Source organism: Neoarius graeffei, chromosome 9 (genome assembly GCF_027579695.1).
Source record: "Neoarius graeffei isolate fNeoGra1 chromosome 9, fNeoGra1.pri, whole genome shotgun sequence".
Classification (NCBI taxonomy): Eukaryota; Metazoa; Chordata; class Actinopteri; order Siluriformes; family Ariidae; genus Neoarius; species Neoarius graeffei.
Window position 1 is genome coordinate 83286096 of NC_083577.1, and position 12542 is coordinate 83298637.

Below are 12542 nucleotides of genomic sequence, written 5' to 3' on the forward strand. Positions count from 1 at the left end.
TCTTTCTTTCTCCCTCTCTCCCCATCTCTCTCTCTCCCCCCTCTCTCTCCCTCTCCCCATCTCTCCTCTCTCTCTCTCTCCCTCTCTCTCTCACACTCTCTCTCTCCCCCCTCTCTCTCACTCTCCCTCTCTGTCTCTCCCCTCTCTGTCTCTCCCCCTCTCTCTCACTCTCCCCTTCTCTCTCTCTCACGCTCCCCTTCTCTCTCTCTCTCATGCTCCCCTTCTCTCTCTCTCACTCTCCCCCTCTCTCTCTCTCTCTCCCCTCTCTCACGCTCCCCTTCTCTCTCTCACGCTCCCCTTCTCTCTCTCCCTCTCTCATGCTCCCCTCTCTCATGCTCCCCTTCTCTCTCTCACTGTCCCCTCTCTCTCTCTCTCTCTCTCACTGTCCCCTCTCTCTCTCTCTCTCTCTCTCACTGTCCCCTCTCTCTCTCTCTCTCTCACTGTCCCCTCTCTCTCTCTCTCTCTCTCTCTCTCTCTCTCTCACTCTCCCCTCTCTCACACTCCCCTTCTCTCTCTCTCTCACTCTCCCCTCTCTCATGCTCCCCTTCTCTCTCTCTCACAGTCTCTCTCACTCTCCCCTCTCTCTCTCTCACTCTCCTCTCTCACTCTCCTCACTCTCCCCTCTCTCATGCTCCCCTTCTCTCTGTCTCTTTGCCTCTCTCTCACTCTCCCTTCTCTCTCTCTCTCTCTCTCTCTCTCTCCCCCCCCCCCCGTCTCCCTCTCGACGCCGTCACCGATTTTTCTGAAATGGAGTGCTAGTGAATCCAAAATGCATCATGGGTACTGTGCTTGGACACTGACCAACAGCAGTGCATTATGGGATTTCATTGCACAGAGACACAGCCATATAGAACGATGTGTGAAAGAAAGAAAGGTCTTGAGGATGAAGCCAATGCGCACAATAACTATAAATAGTTCCCCCTAATCCAAGAACAAATTATTTAAATGCACAAGTACAGAACTGTGGAACTCGATCCCCTGACACCTACAGAACTCAGACTCGGTTAAAACATTCAAGAGACGTCAAAATTATATCAGTTTCTAAATTTAAAAATTAATTAGTTCCTTATACCTAATAGTACGTATATTTTATTATTCTATCCACATTCACTGGATATGAGCAATCGTGTGCTCTGATTGGCTACTCTACTACTAGGATATCAGCTCATATACCTACCGTGAGTTGAGAAAAACAAAGGACTGAATAAAAACTCAACTCGAAAACACCCCACCCCCCAAAAAAACCCAAACAAACAAAAAAAAAAGCAACAAAATATGGAATGAAAATATTCGATGGTAAGAACGTATCTTTTTTTTTTTTTCAAGAATTATTATTACAGCATTTTTCACAAATTGCTCCTGTCATTTCGCCGGTTTGTTTCCATTCTAAGCGGAAATTATTTTGTCGGACGTTTTATATAAAGTTTTTATTTATTATACCCCCGCTCTGACCGAGCTTCAGCTTGGGGTTCTATACCGTGTGTACCGTTTTCAGGTCTGTCACACATCGACTTCCTGTTTACCGACTGAATGTATTTACGAAACATACAGGGTGGATTTTGACGCTATTTCAAGAAGCAAAATGCTATTTCAGAATGACAGTTTTCCAGGATGCCGTTTGAAATCCCTGAAGAGAGACACTGCTCTTTACTTGTTTCAGGGTTCATTATTTGTTGAAGTCAGCATTAATAATAAGTGTCCTATTCCTTCGATCGCTTGCATTCTGATATAAGCGAGAGCGGCGGATACGTAAGTGAGCAGTAGCTCACAGCTGATTTTGTTTTTTATCGCATTTGCAAAAAATAAAATAAAAATGCTCCGTTTCTCAAAATCCAGTGAATGTGGATAGAACAAAACAGTTATTGCACTCAATCTCGTCACACATGGATTATAGACAACTCGGTGCTACGCGCCTCGTCAGCTGTCAGCTCATGTACGACTCGATTTCGTGGAATAACTGTTAAATATCCTATTCATTATAATTTTGTATTTTATTTTGTATCGGGGCGCCTGGGAGAACAGCTATGCTGAAGTGTGTCCCCTGTATAAATAAAGCTTTTAATCAATCAATCAATCAATCAATCAATCAATCAATCAATCAATCAATCAATTAACTACACACACACACACACACACACAGAGCATGGCTCTGTTCTTCATTCTGATTGGTCAGATGATTCTTCTATAAACACACCACTCAGACAGCTGTTCCAGCTGTAACATGAACGATCAGCTCATGTTAATGTGCTTGTTCTGATACGTCACTGTTTCTATAGTAACACCTCATACACAGGGACTTGATCCATATAATCTAAGACAGATTTAAAACCTTTTTTTAACAAAGAAAAACATGTTGATGTGGTGACTTTTTTTTTTTAAAAACATTTATGGAAGGAATCTCAGGTAACAGTCAGAGTGTTTTGTAAAGTTTCCCATCAGAGGAAAGTGTTCATGACAGCCGAGTTTACTCTTTCCCATTTCTCAGTAAAATGACAGAGACGGAGGAAGAGAGAGAGAGGGAGAAAGAGAGAGGGCAAGAGAGCGAAGAAGTGGCTTGTGAGGGAACGAATGTTTATTGCAACTATAACACAAGTGCATTAAATCTAACTATAAACCGGTAAAATGTACGCGTGATGTTCATTAAATGTTGTAATTGTTTGGTAAATCGCTCTGATAGAAGTGGAATAACACACTCCAGGTCATGTGTTAGTTCTTATGTAGTTGTGTATGACATTACATTAATGGGATTTATGAGATGCTCTTATCCAGAGCAACATACAACACACCTAGCGCAGCCTGGGGGGCAGTTGGGGGTTATGTGCCTTGCTCAAGGGCACTTTAGCCATTCCTGCAGGTCCAGGGAATTGAACCAGCAACCTTTTGGTCCCAAAGCTGCTTCTCTAACCATTAGGCCATGTAAAAAGCAACCCCAGCTTTTGCTTCCATCCAACACAAGAGGGGAAAATGTCAACACTGTGTCTGTTAAAGTGCCATTCCACCATTGGATGTATTCTTTGGCATAAAATACAATATATTTGATGACAACATGACTAGACAGAGAAATCTTTTAGCTTCAAAATGATATATCAAACATAATTTTTTGACAACGACAAGTATATTAATTTTGCGACCAAAGTCACCTACCCTTTTAATTTCCGCGCGGTAGTGAAACGTGATGTCATCGGCAGGTTCCCCTTCTTGTGTACCACGTGTCGGTCTATTTTTAGACCAGGAAACCCCCAAAGTGAGAGAGTCATTTCTCCTCGTATATGGGGGCCAAAAAAATTGCGAAAAATTGAGTTAATCTTTCAGTTAGCTAGATTTATTGGTATTAGCTAGATTTATTGGTATTATTTTTATCACGTTCTATCCGCCATTGCTGATAATATGCGCCGCGTCACACGTCACGTGGTACACAAGAAGGGGAACCTGCCGATGACATCACGCGCGGAAATTAAAAGGGTAGGTGACTTTGGTCACAAAATTAAGATACTTGTCGTTGTCAAAAAATTATGTTTGATATATCATTTTGAAGCTAAAAGATTTCTCTATCTAGTGATACCGTTTATATATGTTGTCAAAATATATTGTATTTTATGCCAAAGAATACATCCAATGGTGGAATGGCACTTTAAGAAAATTGAAATATATATTATTTCTCGCTTACTCTGCTTTCCTACTTAAAGCTAGACTGACTTTCAGATTTTTCGGGTTCAGGTCATAAAAAGAATCTTCCCGACACCCAATTATTTTTTCTTTAGTGGACTGAAAGCTACTGAATTCGAATCGCAGACTTCCAATTTTATTCGTTTTTTAAAACTAGAACAATTAATGAATTTCTCTCCACGTGGCCCTAAATTCTCCGCTATTTTTTCCTGCTTCACCATGACGCAGTACAGCATACTACGTCATGCATGGGCTTTCCCTGTTTGCGCAAGGCATTGTGGGATAGAAATTTGAAACCGTAGAGAAAAATGGAGGATGCGAGTGTGCGAATGAAACGTGAAAGACCGACTACAGTGACGGAAAGAAAGATAGAAGAAAAGACGTTATGTTCTATACAAAGGAAAGGAAACGCAGGACCAAACTAATAAATATCGGCGCTCAGCGAGCACCTCGGTGTGATCAGCTGTTCGTTTAGCGACAGAATGATGGAACTGTCAGTGCACGCTCAAAGGGAAACCTGTAGATGGCAGTAATGCAACACTGTGGATGCCAGCTGCCGTAAAACCCAAAAGAAGAAGAAGGTAAACCTGCACATGCGCACACACGGACTTCCTCTGTCTGCTTGACTGCGCCAAGCGAGCGATTTCATGCACATTATTTGCTTTAATCCCCTCAAATTAAATAACTTCCCAGCCACAGAATGGCCTGATATTTTGAGATATTACAGAAATAAACATATCGTCGCTGTCAGGTCAAAACCTGCTATGTGACACACAAATGCAAGCACGTAAATTCCATAAATGGAAGCACGAGGTCAAAATTTGACCAATCAGCATCTCATCTCATCTCATTATCTCTAGCCGCTTTATCCTTCTACAGGGTCGCAGGCAAGCTGGAGCCTATCCCAGCTGACTACGGGCGAAAGGCGGGGTACACCCTGGACAAGTCGCCAGGTCATCACAGGGCTGACACATAGACACAGACAACCATTCACACTCACATTCACACCTACGCTCAATTTAGAGTCACCAGTTAACCTAACCTGCATGTCTTTGGACTGTGGGGGAAACCGGAGCACCTGGAGGAAACCCACGTGGACACGGGGAGAACATGCAAACTCCACACAGAAAGGCCCTCGCCGGCCACGGGGCTCGAACCCAGGACCTTCTTGCTGTGAGGCGACAGTGCTAACCACTACACCACCGTGCCGCCCACCAATCAGCATAGAGAACCCAATTTGACCTAAATTGTCACATAGCAGGTTTTGAACTGACTGCGACGATATATCACAATGACCACGTTTCAGACGGAACTAAATTTCGCCGATTTTATGAAGTCGAAAGGCCGTCTAGCTTTAACTAGAATGTTCAACTGCTTTGATTTAAAAAGTATCATCACAGCCTCGCTCGTGGACAACACAGCCTTCCCCCGGTCATATCGCTTGTGTTCATCGAGTTCTTGACAAAATCTGGTTTTCTGCAGATGTCACTTTATTTTGTACAAGCAAACAGTAAGGTTCTACTTGGATGTGCGATTTAACCATACACACACCGAGAAAGAGAGAGAGAGTTTCCCGTCTGACCTGCTGTTTGCGTCTGCATGGTCTAATGAGCTATTTCAGCACAGTGGGATCCACTGCCTTCACCGGTGTGTCTGAGTCATTAGTGTGTGAATCAGACCTCCCCTGCTGCTGTGCTCGGTGCAAAACCCGGTTCTGTTTGGGTTGCATAAGGCTATGCGATATGCAGGAGACTCAGACGTGCCAAAAACAGCTGCGGTACCTGCATCATCACACACCTTGCCGGAGAATTTGTGCCAGAGGACACGTGGGACGAAACTTCCTGAAGCACTAGGCAGTGTCCTCTGTGCGAGAGCACAAAATGAAACACACTCACACCCACTTGCAGATCTCTCGTGCTTTAAGCACAGTCTTAACCTGCAGTGCAGCAGATGCTGAATTTGTCGAATCGTGACCTGGAGAGGGAGAGAGAGGGAGATAGAAAGAGATAGAGTGTGTGTGTTGGGCACTGTCAGTATCACTTGGGGAGTGGAGGATTATTAATCACCTGCTTCAGCATACATGGCTCCCTTGAGTCTGAATCTTCTACATGTGTGTGTGCTCTTTCATAGCATGCATGTGCTAAGAGATGCAAATACCACAGCCACAAATAACCCACACATCCAGTCTTCACATGAACGCATTAAATAGAAATACGAAAGTATTTATATTTTAAAAAAAACCCACATGATGCCGTTTTTACATTTTGACAAAAGACAGCAACCTGGATGCGCCGTGCTGACAATGAAGTCACCGATGTCAGCAGGAACAGCGGACTATAAATCCACACAGAATGTTCCGTCACGAGTTAATCCTTCATCATTTTCCTGTCGCGGTGCAAGAACTTAAGTTAGACTGTTATTTTTTACACAGTGATCTATTCTGCACATCAATATTTAGCTGGTTAGCACGGCGATTTATAATCTACCAAGAAAAACCAAGCTTATTCTTCATTCCTGTTTGAGATCTGCCGCGTGTCGTTTTATTTGAAAGATTTCTATAATAATAATATTGCTGTGAATGCAGGATTGTGTTTATTTGCGAGGCGTTTTGATACCTGTCTGTCTGAACAACACTACTGATTGCAGACAGCCCCCTAGGTGCATGAGCCAAGACAAAGTGACATGTCTGTCTGTCTTCGCTAATTCTTTCCCGCTCTGTACCGGATGTCTAACAGAGACCCGTCTTCTTCTCCAGCAGCTCTCGTTAACGCGGGAAGTGATTAGTTCTGACACCCGTGCGTGTCACATCATTTGGCTAATTGGTGGATGACGGCGCCATTTCCCGCAATTACACGAGGGCTAGAACCTCAGCGTCACCTTCGGTGCTTTTTATCATTTCAGCCAATCAGAGCGGAGAACACATCCAGACGCAGCCAATCGGTGTGTTTGCGCACAGCGTGTTAATTGGGAACGACACCGTGTGTATTCTGAGAGCCCTCGTCGGCTCATCTGGTATTTCTGCAGCACAGTCGCTGCTCACAGACTGAAAGCTCAGCCAATTGTCCAACTGATTCCCCTGCAATCGTCATGGTGACAGACTGCACAGTGTGGAGTCCGTAATTCCGTCTTAATTTATTGCCTGTGATGGCTGTGTAATCGAGAGTGTGGTGTGTTATGGACAGCCAGTTGTGTAAGACTGAGGAAAGCATATCAGAGTAAACATGTTTGTGACAGCAGCTGGAGACTGTGGCATGAGGCCTGGTTTTGACAGACAAGGCCAGTGTGTGTGTGTGTGTGTGTGTGTGTGTGTGTGTGTGTGTGTGTGTGTGCGCGCCCCAGAAGTTCCACCATGTTGTCAGTCTGGAGAAATCAGTCTTCACGCTCCACTCTAACAACAGCAAGCAAGTGATGAGGCTCAGACATGCGCGCACACACGCAGCCAGAGGACAAGCAGTAATGTTTCATACAGTGCCTTGCAAAAGTATTCGTCCCCCTTGGTGTTTGTCCTGTTTTGTCACATTACAAGCTGGAATTAAAATGGAATTTTGGAGGGTTAGCGCCATCTGATTTACACAACATGCCGACCACTTTAAAGGTGAAAATTGTTGTTTTATTGTGGCACAAACAATAATTAAGATGAAAAAACAGAAATCTGGAGTGTGCATAGGTATTCACCCCCTTTCATATGAAACCCTTAAATAAGAGCTGGTCCAACCGATTCACTTCATAAGTCACATAATTAGTTGATTAAGATCCACCTGTGTGCAATCAAAGTGTCACATGATCTGTCACATGATGTCTGTATAAATCAACCTGTTCTGGAAGGACCCTGACTCTGCAACACTACTAAGCAAGCAACATGAAAACCAAGGAGCCTCCAAACAGGTCAGAGACAAAGTTGTGGAGAAGTATAGATCAGGGTTGGGTTATAAAAAATGCCCCAAACTTTGAATATCCCACGGAGCGTCATTAAATCCATTAGAGCAAAATGGAAAGAATATGGCACCACTACAAACCTGACAAGAGAAGGCCCCGCCCACAAAACTCACAGACCGGGCAAGGAGGGCATTAATCAGAGATGCAACAAAGACACCAAAGATAACACTGAAGGAGCTGCAAAGATCCACAGCGGAGATGGGAGTATCTGTCCATAGGACTACTTTAAGCCGTACACTCCACAGGGTGTGGCTTTATGGAAGTGTGGGCAGAAAAAAGTCATTGCTTAAAACAAACAAACAAAAAACACGTTTGGAGTTTCTCCAACAGCATGTGGCAGACTCCCCAAACACATGGACGAAGATAATCTAATCAAATGAGACTAAAATTGATCTTTTTGGCCATCATGGGAAACGCCATGTGTGGCACAAACCCAACACCCTGAGAACACCATCCCTACAGTGAAGGATGGTGGTGGCAGCATCATGCTGTGGGGATATTTTTCATCTGCAGGGACAGGAAAGCTGGTCAGGACTGAAGGAAAGATGGATGGCACTAAATACAGGGCAATTCTGGAGGAAAACCTGTTTGAGTCGGCCAGAGGTTTGAGACTGGGATGAAGGTTCATGTTCCAGCAGGACAATAACCCTAAACATACTGCTAAAGCTACACTGGAGTGGTTTAAAGGGAAACGTTTAAATGTCTTGGAATGGCCTAATCAAAGCCCAGACCTCAATCCAATTGAGAATCTGTGGCATAACTTGAAGATTGCTGTGCACCAATGCAACCCATCTAACTTGGAGCAGTTTCGCCTTGAGGAATGGGCAACAATCCCAGTGGCTAGATGTGCTAAGCTAATAGAGACATACCCCAAGAGACTTGCAGCTGTAATTGCAGCAAAAGGTGGCTCTACAAAGTATTGACTTTTGGGGTGTGTGTGTGAATACTTATGCACATTCCAGATTTCTGTTTTTTCATCTTAATTATTGTTTGTGTCACAATAAAACAACAATTTTCACCTTTAAAGTGGTCGGCATGTTGTGTAAATCAAATGGTGCTAATCCTCCAAAAATCCATTGTAATTCCAATTTATAATGAGACAAAACAGGACAAACACCAAGGGGGATAAATACTTTTGCAAGGCACCGTAAGTGTGTGTGTGTGTGTGTGTCAGATCTGTGTGTCTCCCTCCATTACAGTGCACACCCATCTATTCAGTCATGTAAATGACTCTTGTGTAAAGAGAAAAAAGGGTTTTGCTTTGGGGAGTCGGCGGTCGAACATCGGATCATCTCTAAGGCCACACCTCCTTCCCTGGGACAGGCAGGCACAGAGGCCACACCTCATTGTGACTGACAGAAATGGAAGCCACACCTCCTTCACTGTAACTGACAGGCACAGAGGCCACACCTCCTTCACTGTAACTGACAGGCACAGAGGCCACACTTCCTTCACTGTAACTAACTAACAGGCATGGAGGCCACACCTCCATTGTGACTGACAGAAAAAGAAGCCACACCTCCTTCACTGTAACTGGCAAGCACAGAGGCCACATCTCCTCCATTGTGACTGACAGAAAAAGAAGCCACACCTCCTTCACTGTAACTGACAGGCACAGAGGCCACACCTCCTTCACTGTAACTGTCAGGCACAGAGGCCACACCTCCTTCACTGTAACTGACAGGCACAGAGGCCACACCTTCTCCATTGTGACTGACAGAAACAGAAGCCACACCTCCTTCACTGTAACTGACAGGCACAGAGGCCGCACCTCCTTCACTGTAACTGACAGGCACAGAGGCCACACCTCCTTCACTGTAACTGACAGGCACAGAGGCCGCACCTCCTTCACTGTAACTGACAGGCACAGAGGCCGCACCTCCTTCACTGTAACTGACAGGCACAGAGGCCGCACCTCCTTCACTGTAACTGACAGGCACAGAGGCCGCACCTCCTTCACTGTAACTGATAGGCACAGAGGCCACACTTCCTTCACTGTAACTAACTAACAGGCATGGAGGCCACACCTCCATTGTGACTGACAGAAAAAGAAGCCACACCTCCTTCACTGTAACTGGCAAGCACAGAGGCCACATCTCCTCCATTGTGACTGACAGAAAAAGAAGCCACACCTCCTTCACTGTAACTGACAGGCACAGAGGCCACACCTCCTTCACTGTAACTGTCAGGCACAGAGGCCACACCTCCTTCACTGTAACTGACAGGCACAGAGGCCACACCTTCTCCATTGTGACTGACAGAAACAGAAGCCACACCTCCTTCACTGTAACTGACAGGCACAGAGGCCGCACCTCCTTCACTGTAACTGACAGGCACAGAGGCCACACCTCCTTCACTGTAACTGACAGGCACAGAGGCCGCACCTCCTTCACTGTAACTGACAGGCACAGAGGCCGCACCTCCTTCACTGTAACTGACAGGCACAGAGGCCGCACCTCCTTCACTGTAACTGACAGAAACAGAAGCCACACCTCCTTCACTGTAACTGACAGGCACAGAGGCCACACCTCCTTCACTGTAACTGACAGGCACAGAGGCCACACCTCCTTCACTGTAACTGACAGGCACACAGGCCGCACCTCCTTCACTGTAACTGACAGGCACAGAGGCCGCACCTCCTTCACTGTAACTGACAGGCACAGAGGCCGCACCTCCTTCACTGTAACTGACAGGCACAGAGGCCGCACCTCCTTCACTGTAACTGACAGGCACAGAGGCCGCACCTCCTTCACTGTAACTGACAGGCACAGAGGCCGCACCTCCTTCACTGTAACTGACAGGCACAGAGGCCGCACCTCCTTCACTGTAACTGACAGGCACAGAGGCCGCACCTCCTTCACTGTAACTGACAGGCACAGAGGCCGCACCTCCTTCACTGTAACTGACAGGCACAGAGGCCGCACCTCCTTCACTGTAACTGACAGGCACAGAGGCCGCACCTCCTTCACTGTAACTGACAGGCACAGAGGCCGCACCTCCTTCACTGTAACTGACAGGCACAGAGGCCGCACCTCCTTCACTGTAACTGACAGGCACAGAGGCCGCACCTCCTTCACTGTAACTGACAGGCACAGAGGCCGCACCTCCTTCACTGTAACTGACAGGCACAGAGGCCGCACCTCCTTCACTGTAACTGACAGGCACAGAGGCCGCACCTCCTTCACTGTAACTGACAGGCACAGAGGCCGCACCTCCTTCACTGTAACTGACAGGCACAGAGGCCGCACCTCCTTCACTGTAACTGACAGGCACAGAGGCCGCACCTCCTTCACTCTCTTTCAACTCCACTCTAACACTGCCTCTCATTTTGCTTGCTTTTCTTCATGCTGCCTTTTTTTTTTTCCACTGTGTGCTTTCAGCCCCCTGAGGGATCCGGAATGTTGGCCCTCTTCCTGAACTTATAGTCAGAGGAACGTGTGTGTGTGTGTGTGTGTGTGTGTGTGTATACACGCGTGTGCATGTGTGTTAGTTAGGGTAACGCCCTTGGCATGATATCATTTCTCTGTCTTTTTTTTTTCTCTTCCTCCTTTCCCAAACTCCAGCCTCAGCTCACATCTATTTAGAGTTAGAGAAGGCAGTTCTCCGCTCCACTGCACAGAGACATGAGTGTCATCTTTCCCTCCAAAACACACCTTCACCTTTCTTTCAGCTCATACATATATATTTTCTCTCTCTCTCTCTCTCTCTCTCTCTCATTACATCTCCGTTCCATTCAGTTCATTTGAGGTGTTTCATCAGCATGACAAACAAACCTTGGGGTAACGAATTAGATGAATCGTGTCGGGGATGAGGCTGATAAAACTGAAGGCATGAAACGAGTCCATCACAGTGTAGAAAACAAAGCACAGATATTACAAATAGATTCACAAGTTGTTAGTGTTTGTGATTTGATGATGATCTCTGTATGACTCGCTCACCAAATTCAAGGAATGTTAATGTTTTCCGGGAGATTATATCAGGGACGCGCGCGCGCGTGTGTGTGTCTAAGTGTCTAAGCCATTCACTGGCCATTGAATTTGATTCACTGTTTTCTGCAGCGAATTGTAAACCTCAGCTGTCATGTTAACTCCGTAAAGCTGTGTGACATTTCATAGAGGAATGAATCGTATCGTAAATAGATAAAAAACATCTCGTTTCTACACACACACACGCATCCATGGTATAGGCTTTTTGCCTGTTTGAGCCCATTAATTGAAAGTACTTTACAAACCAGAGCACTGCCTCTGAAGAGGATTTAAGACCTCACCAGGGAGCCATAAGAAGAAAGTACACACACACTGCTAAATTTACAGTACATCATCTAACTAAAGAGATATCACCCATACAGACTCGTCTTATATCGACTAATCTATAGCTCCATGTCCTGGTGAGTTTGGCTATTTTTGGATTTTATTAGGGTGAGCTTTCTTTCTTTCTTTTTCTGGAGTTTGTGATATTTACCCTCGACTTGGGCATCCTGCTGGTCAGGTTCAACAAAGCACAAACCTTTTTTGCTTGCTCTATCTACAAATTTCTGCGTGTAGTTAACGTGCCCAGGCGCCGTGCGTGTATCAGGCTGTCCGTTTCCTTGAAGAATTCCATTGAAATCCCAAACACTGTGTCTTTGAAGCACCGAGAACCTGCGAAGCTCATTATAGGGCCAATAAAATGCTATTTTCGACTCGATCACAGAAAGAGCGCCATGTCTGGATGTGTACGTGCCTTTTGGAAATTGATGCATGTAATGTCATTTATTTTTATTCAGACTTATTGACACACAACTGAAAAATATATAAAAATCAAACAGTATTCAGAGGACTTGTAGGTTATGTGTCCTAGATATAACAGGTATGGGAATTAAATGTGTATCAATCTTTTGAAATCAACTGTATGTGTTTGCTAGAAGCTTGTGTGTGTGTGTTGACAATAGCTTATCTCCC

The 12542-nt window shown here is 45.3% G+C and overlaps 1 protein-coding gene across 13 annotated transcripts in view; it reads left to right on the forward strand.

Moving 5' to 3' along the window:
- LOC132892046 (plakophilin-4-like) overlaps positions 1-12542 on the forward strand; it is a 412882-nt gene that overhangs the window by 348238 nt on the left and 52102 nt on the right. The window lies entirely within an intron of this gene.